Consider the following 9,026-nt stretch of genomic DNA (forward strand, 5'->3'; position numbering starts at 1 on the left):
TGTCGGGATTACATCGTGGCTGTCGTGGATTACATCGTGGTTGTCGTGGATTACATCGTGGCTGTCGGATTACATCGTGGCTGTCGGGATTACATCGTGGTTGTCGTAACTCTCATCGTGGTTGTCGTGGATTTTGTCAAACTAATATTGGGCAAGGATTACGTTAATCTATGAATGAAGAACGACGACGAGCAATGTGTAATAACATTACGATCAGCCGTTCATAAACTTTGCTGTTCGACTTCAAAATCAATTTGACATTGTGCTACACGAACATGTTGAAAACATACGATAGTTTCATGGTGGTTTGTCCAATTATGATATGCATCAAGATTTGAGTAAAGCTGTAAGAGGGAAACACAAAAATAATCAACAGAATAAACTGACATTACGTGGAAAATTAAATATAGGTGAGTAATATTTGATTATTGAATTTCAATCAATTTGCTAACTGAGTTGCTGAAATTTGTTGTAGAGAAAAACGTAATAATATTTTAATGTTTTAAATTTCAGTAATTTCCACTTCATCAACAAACATTACGCCATTTGTTGATTGTCAGAGTATGTTTCATCCTATGAACAAAACCACCTTACAAACACTGGAAGTTTTGAAGAGGCAGTTGGTTGCTATGACGATCAACCTATAGGTAATTCATGTGTATTTTTTATTGACCAATCTTTATAGTTGCTTTTGGCTACATTACAGCAGAAGATAATGTTGTAAATGGGAATTAGCCTAGCAAAAACAATGTTATTTGTTGGGAATTTTGTCTTGAAAAACTTCTTTACACTAATTGTTATAACATTACACAGAATATATAGTTTTCACAGTAAAATTATTATAATTTTACAATAATTTTATTAAGGTTTTGTTCACGTTATTGTCAATAACTGTGCAGTTTTCGTGAATTTTGAAGAATTTCGTGTTATCTTGAACCTTCATTTGTTTTGTAGTGAAAAGAATGCAATGGTGGCACATTATGATTCATATATTGTATCATGTATGTCGTGGGTCAAAGCATAATTGTCCGATCACAGTCATATAGTCATCGTAGATTAACTGATTAACTGACAGCTGTCGTGGATTACATGTACTTTATGGTTGTCATGGATTTACATCATCGTTATCGTGGATTTACATCATCGTTGTACCTTAATCTACGAATGAAGACCAAAGACGACGTTTAAGGTAGCAGGTTTATAGTGTTTTAGTTAAAATCCTGGTGATCTACACTAACAGGAAGATGATTGATCATTGGCTGAGTGTATAACAAAGTTAGTTGTTCTTTGATTGTTATAGTGTTGTGTTTTAGTTTTGTGCATGTGATGCAGTGCTTTTTGCGGTTGAAACATTTGCCTAAAACGATGATATATCTTATATTGTCGAAAACTTTATCAAATTGTCGTATAATGTAAGATTATCATTGTACAAGGTAAAATATATATGTCTGATGTCGGTTTTTATAGGTTTTTCGTTGTTTTGATCACCAGGGTACACGATCCTAAGTTCAAAGAAATAAGCATGGGTTTCTTTGAGTTTTGGTCGTGTATTATATCTTGCGTATTTTACTTTAAACTGAATCATATGTATATTTAGTTATCAAAGCAGAAAATTACGGTCCAAAAATGGCGAAATCCGAATCACAGATTGCACGTTAAATAACAAAAGAAATTCGGACCGAAACATGGCGCAATCCGGCATGCAAGCTGCATAGCGCAAATTAAATTAATCTAAAGGTTATAAACGTCTGAAATATTCTTGCTTGATGATGCTTTATAAATCATTTTTACGTTTAGTTTGAATTGCTTGAATTTTGAACCATGCAAAACTTGAAATGTTCACCAGACGCTTGAAAATGAATAAAAACAAGTGAAAGTGCTTAAAAATATTTTTAGAAAAAAAATGAGTGATTTGCATCATCAAGACGAATATGCAACGTTGGTCTAATAAACAACGAAACAGAATAATAGGTGCATGAAACCCGGCATTGCTTTTTATAAATAGCTGTCAAAATCAATGTTATGAGTGGCATGTCGAAGTTAATTAACTCACTGTTATTTAACTTGAAGAAAATAGTTCAGAGAAGGAATATAGTTCAATTATTCATGATGTATTGGGTTAGATCGTCTCGAAATCAAATCGAACATCTTCATCTATTTTATGCATGGAAGATGATTTGATAGACAGTGAGACAAACTTATCCGATACATTTAATGTAGTTCCAGGTAGGAATAATCGTAAACGGTGCCAAATTGGTACCTAGGTGATCGAGTGTTGACACAAGAAGGATTGGTTGGCACGCCGTTTGGTAAAGTATAGGGCCCAGGGAGGCGGTTCCCTATTCGTTAGGTTCCCTTTCGGTTCGGGTACTAACGTTGCTTTACAGGTGTCTCATCGTTCAAAGGTATGGTTTACTTATTTTGTGCAGAATAGTTCGTAGGTAGATGTTCAAATCGGTTATTACATGCCACTGATCAACAGGGTTAGCTAAGAATGCGCTTAGGCAAAAATGGCGCAGCTAAAACGGCCTAAAATGGCGTACATCGGAGGTTACGGTTTTTAAAAGGATGTATATTGCCTAAGTCACCTTTTCAACAACTTTGTAAAGATAAAGGCAGTCTAATGAAATTTGTACATAATCAAGGCCTTAAAATGTAAACAATCTTTTGTAAAGATAACTAGTAAAATAGATGAGGTGATCTCAAGCAATGTGCATCCACCGACTGGCTTTCGTAGTTGTTGATCTCTGAGGGTTTTCCTCCGGCGATACGCCGGTTTCTCATCTTTAGAGAAGCACTCTAAAGAATAACAAAAAGGTGGCCATGCCTGGGACCTGCAGTAGGGATTGTATGGTTATTGGTTGGATTCTCGATCCACTTGAAGAAACAAGAGTAGATCGACACTCTGGACCTCTCTGTTCTTGTTAATCACGCACTTCAAAAAAGTTTATTTGAAGTGCGTGATTACCAGAAACAAGAAGCTTTGTCCATTTCACATATGTCTAGTTACATACAGAATTATTAGTTTAGCTTTCTTTCCAGAAAGAAAGCTTTTAGCATGTTTTATGAGCAAGACGACCAGTGCACATTCATTTACCAATGATTGATGATTATCTTAAGTATTTTATCGTAATCGTCCATTTAAATTTTGTATAGTATATGACAGGGATAGCTAGTGATAAGGTTTGCTACTTATTGATACAACGTGTAGTAGTTATTGGTTGATAAAACAGTTAGAGAGTATTTTATCCACTCGCGACACTCGTGTCCATCGTGTCGTGTTATTTCTGCTCAATGTTTCTGCTGACATGATACAATCGAAGTGCACAATGTTGATCAATATATAAAAATCAATATTAAAATAATAATATAAATTCACAAGTTAATGAAAACTGAAAAAGACACTAAATTTATTATTGTTATGCATCCATCATGTCAAAGATTCGAGTTGAAGTGTTCATATCTGACGAAGATGACTACCAAACTCCATGGTGTCCACATGGTAAATTAAACGAATTTGTTATATTTTAACATTCCTAGGCTTCTCCCTTTCATTTCTCTACTTTAGGTGTCTAAAATACTTTATAGATCTTCATGTGTTTTGATTAGTATTCTAGTCAGCGAATCTAACTGTAGTTTTTGTTGAAGGACCAATGTTAATGTTTGAAAGATATTTTGAGTCTAAACCACCAAGACGATTTTTGCATGCTCCGCCTGTCGTGATCGAAAAGAATGCAGCTTTTTCAATGGGCAGATGAGTCTCAAGCAAGGTGTCTATTGAGGCACACCAAAAGATCATAGAAGCACACCAACAACAAAGCAATTTCTTAAAGATAGTCAAAAGTTTAAACGACTATGAACGGACTTACTGTCATACCTGTGATCTGTTGTTACTACTCTAAAGAATTAAAGAAACATGCAAAACATGAAATTTTATGTAATGTAACAAATGAAATGATCACAAATGCAAGTCGCTTTCTTAGTCAAAGAAAATAAGAAATCGCGATGCTGTATGTTTTCATGTTTATTTAAAACATAGCATGTCGACTGTGATGATGTTGTATTTCTATTTTAGCAATATCTCTTTAATAATGACGAATTGAATTTTTTTGAACACTTTTCAAACTCTTGGTTACCAGAAGATAATTTGTGTAGGTACTTTGGTATGTTCAATTTCATCCAAACCATGTACCATGTTGTTCTAATAAATATTTAGATGTTGAGGTTTCTTTTACTTTTAATTAAATACCTTTGTTTTAATGTTTTTTTTATATGATGGTTCTGTGTAGAATACATGAAGCAATTCAAATAGAAAACTGGTGTGATTGACAGTATTTTATTGATATAGACCATAGACATGTAAGTTAAAGAATATTTTTCTGTTTTGAGGACGTTTCGAGGAAATCATAGTTTCACTTATTTTGAGGGTGAGCAAAAGATTGATTTTGTTTTAGCTCCTACCTGTAGGAGAGTATAATGCTTGAAATATATATTTGCCCTAATCTATAATTCATTACAAACATTGCATGATACTATTGAAATAATTTTTTAATTCACAGGTCCAGTTTCTAAAGACGCCATTTTATTCACTATAACATGTTCAACCATCATTTTTTGAAAAGACCATGCAATGGTTTGTTTTAGAAGTTCTTATACACCTATACCCAATTCTCTGATGGTTATTTTGATCCACCTTTGGTGGGTTGGTTCAAGTGCTGCAGTATCCCTAAAAAACTTTGGAAGCTTGTTTTGAATTATGTGAAAGAAGGAGGTATGGTAAAGTATTTTAAAGAATAGTTCTTCTGTTTGATATTACTGGCCCATTGCATATCAAAGATTTTGAAATATTAATTTTATTTTATTGTATTTTATTTACTTATTATAGATGATTACCATTTATCTTGCTTGTCAACTTTTTGATTTTCCCTTATTTCATGGAATCACACATTACCAAAGAATTACCATTCTTTAAGATGTGTGGATTTTAAGGTTTGAAGTTTATTACACTTTGTGAAGCTCTTGTCAAAGTCATTGTTCTTTCCCCATTGAATTTGGTAATTTATTTGTTTAGGTTGATTATGACAATCATCCACTTACAAGAAGCATTTCAAAACAAAAAACTATCCCCGTCAGAGTGTTCACTAATGTCTTGTTAAAGACCATCATTCTTCTCACCAAATGATTATCCAATAATTTGATAAGTAAATAACATTTCTATATCCATGTATTATGTGTTTTGATAGTAGTTTTTGTGACAAATGTCAACAATATTTCAGCAAAGAGAATTTACATTGTGATCTATGTAACGATTGTCCTCTAAGGTAGTAGTAGCAACATAGATACTGTCATGGGTACAGGCAACTGCCTATGGCATGCTTAGCTAAAAGGGGGGCCCAGACGAACAACTGAAATTAGTCAATTTCAAAGACACATGAAAGCAATGTTACATTACTGTATGCTGCAAAAATATTTTTTGAAATCACCCTTTCGAATACTCACTGGCTAGCTGTTAGTTGCTATCAGTAAGGGCCTGCATTTTGAATGAGTAGATGTTGAAATCAATATTGGGGTCAGAAATGCCCCTGGTAGCAAATCATGTTTTCCATCTAACATTCTGCAATATTTGTGTTATTTTGTTATTACAGCATAACAATGTTTGGCAGCATTGTCTTATTTGTGGAAATGTGTAAAGAAAGGTATGTTGATTGGCCAAAATTGCATTGAAAATTTGCAAACATTGTATTTTAATTATCAGGTTATGTTCACTGTGACATATAAATCCTGCAAACCTCCTGACATGATTGTGAAAGGTGATTTTACTCTCACTTCATTTGCAATGTTGTGGATCAATAAATCAGTAATTAAGATTGCTTATTGGCCAATTTTCTTACACAATCTTATATTTGAGGTTTTGTTCCTAGTTTAACAAGAGGATGTCATATTTGTGGAGATTTTGGTCACAAAAGGAAAGCTTGCCCCACACACTAAAATGAATTCAAATCAGAAAAAGGTAGAAATGTTTATCTTTAAAAGTATAATTCATATTACTGGGTAGTGCAGTAAACTCAAATAATTTTGGTTTGATCTGTTCATTTCAGCAAGAAAAATTTAAGCTTCATCATTGGCCATTTATACTTTTATTGTAATACTTACATTGTGTTACTTGATGAACTGTTTTCTCACACCTTAGATACATTTTTCTCTTGTTCACAAATGAAGTTTTTTTCATCCCAAATACTAAACATTAATCATTTCACACTTGTAAACCCAGTGTTTTGGTAAGGGTAAAATTGACCAATTTCTTTTCAAATCTGTAGATTCCATGATGGCAAACAAATCACTGAATGTAATAAGATCAGGAAAAGAGAACATTGATGGACAAGAACTATTGCTTGATGTTTCATACATCTTAAAGAAACATGACAGTGAATCCTGTCTGTCTCCTTAATTTAAAATTTAAGGCTTGATCAAGTCTTCTAATGTCAACATGCAAGATAGAAAAGGATCTGAAAGATGGAGATAAGGATGTATGGAAGTGAAATATATTTATCTTTTCATCCAAATTCATTAATTAAAAGTTTGGCAAATCTTATACATCTGCCCTTATACTTATAAAAGCAATTATTTGCACACAAGAATACCCAGAGGTTATGTAGGTGTTGACAGTTTGTTGAGTTCATTGGGTTTTGAAAAGTCTTATGGCTATACTGTGACTGTACGATGCATGACAGACTGGTAAACATGATCTGGGTTTGCATAATTGTTGAAGATATGTGATGGTGGGGAAAATTTATTGGAGGAGGATAGAAAGTCAAGGTTGTGAGCATTATCTAACATTGTATGTAAATATGCTTTCTAAAAACATTCTTGGGTTTACTTTATGTCAAACCTTCACTTATCTCATTCACCCTCCACTTTTAGCTCAAACTTAACACGTGACTTATTTTGACCAATTACATTTGATATTGGCACTAAATTTGCCGATCCTTCACGCGCCATGTTTAAAGGATTTCTTCCTGACACACTCTTTATCGTAAGTATTATGTACAATATTGCAATATTTGTCGAATAAATAAGATTTATAGCATCAAAGTGAGTTTAACTTGTCAAATACACGACTATTTGTCTTGTATTGGAAAAGTCTTCCACGAACTCAGCAAACCTGTTGTCGATTTGTCAAAGCAAAGAGAGTCTCACGGCTTGCCTTTTTTGGTACAAGGTACGATGGTTTTGATGATCATAAGAAATAAATATTAACGGTTTGTTTACCATTCCCTGAAAATATTGCCGAATATTTGTATTTCAGTAGAAGAAATCTTAGACATATGATGTCATACTAGTTCGTTTCATGTGGTTTCATGTATATTTATTTTCCTACAACGTGAATTAAAACATCTACAAAAACTGTAGACGTTTTGGCTGAAATGCAGCATGTAATGTAACGTTGTAGTTATTTTAAAATTGGTGTAATAGTAATATCCAAGTGAGTGATAAATTCAACTGTTGTCAAATTGCAGATTGTTTATAACTTTGTCAATGATATACACTTTATCTCCTTATGTCAACTGAAATAGTGGATTCAAAGATATTTCAAGCTTTTTTATTTACTTAATCAATCAAGAAGAATGTTGAAGCTTGAAGTCAAGAGAAGAGTGGATACACAGGTTAGCAAATGAGTAGTTGTATTTAGAAGTAAGATTTTGCACGCAGACAATAAGGTTTGAAGCCAAGAGCTGAGTTAAATAAGGAATGGGTTGTTGGGATTAGGAAGAATGAGTCTCAGGAGTTTTGATAGCATGGTGGGATATAGGTTTTTGTAATTATTAAACACTTATTAGCCAGGCTGAGAGTAAAATCAAGTTGTTAGTGGTAAGTTTGGGTGCATTGGAATATGGTGTAGTGGTGTTAGTGATATTGTCAGTCTTGGTACTGATGTTAGGTAGTCTTAGGGCTGGTGATAGACTTATGTAGTGATAGTGTTGGTGTTACTTTTACTTTGCCTTGGTTTTATTCTTAGTCTTGCTGTTCGTGATAGTGTTAGTCTTAAGTTAGAAAAAATGTAATTTTTGTGTATTTCTTTATAATTAGGTGGTGATAGTCGTACATCGAGTCTCAAGAAAGAATCGTTTTAAAGAAAGAACTCTTTGGAATCACCTGTGTACGATACATTCATATAAAGCATGTTACATCTCAACAGCCCAACCAACAGGTGAACAGAAAACAACGACAGCAAGTGCAATGGCAGAACAACGATGAAATTGAATTTGACAAAGTGAGCATTTGTCGAAAAGAATTTGGGTATATAAACCGATCAACAGCTAGAAGTTTAGATAAACGTCAACGTTGATGTTGGGAAAGAATTTGCTGATAACTGACAGATATTCTCAGCGTGGATTGCACGCAAATTATTAACTATCAAAGCAGAGGCTCTGATATTTATATTAAGAATTGCTTCCGCCCGGTATACCCTGGTCACAATTCTGAAGAAACTATCAAAGCGGAATTATTACGAGTTAAATTACTACGAGTGAACTACGACAAGTGCCATTGGTTGATAAAGCTAATATCGACAGCAGCCGCTAAAAGAAATCTGCATGGTTTAGCCGTAAGAAAACGTGCTGCTTTTGAAAGACTTATTACTTTTCTCATCTTTTCAAAAGAAGACATAAGTAACTATAGATGTTTTGCTTTTGTATTACCAAACTAACATTAATATAAATGTATTTATTTGTAATACTTTTTCAGTCTTTATATCAACACTGACTACGAATATGATTTTTGGTTTGTTGCTTTATCTTTAGCTGAAGTGATCTGTTATAATTTTGATTCGAGACCTTCAATGGTCTTTTTTTGCATTAAATCCTTCAAGGTAGGAATGGCACTTTAAAATGACCAGGTGTCTTCAACGAACTCTCTGGTCTAGTGGATAGACACAACCTTTCGAGGTTGAGAGTGGAGGTTCGAACCCTGTCTGGAATAAGATGTAACTATAAGGATGAATAAGAAATAGGAAAATAAGGAAATAG

General features: G+C 33.6%; 1 long non-coding RNA gene across 1 annotated transcript; it reads left to right on the forward strand.

Moving 5' to 3' along the window:
- The first annotated feature begins 5,678 nt into the window (after nucleotides 1–5,678).
- On the forward strand, nucleotides 5,679–6,594 carry LOC124459422. The gene is made up of 3 exons (XR_006953645.1): nucleotides 5,679–5,696; nucleotides 5,922–6,010; nucleotides 6,318–6,594. It is a non-coding gene; the product is annotated as an uncharacterized LOC124459422 (long non-coding RNA).
- The last annotated feature ends 2,432 nt before the right edge of the window (nucleotides 6,595–9,026 follow it).

This window comes from Xenia sp. Carnegie-2017, unplaced genomic scaffold (genome assembly GCF_021976095.1).
Source record: "Xenia sp. Carnegie-2017 unplaced genomic scaffold, XeniaSp_v1 HiC_scaffold_13, whole genome shotgun sequence".
Lineage (NCBI taxonomy): Eukaryota > Metazoa > Cnidaria > Anthozoa > Malacalcyonacea > Xeniidae > Xenia > Xenia sp. Carnegie-2017.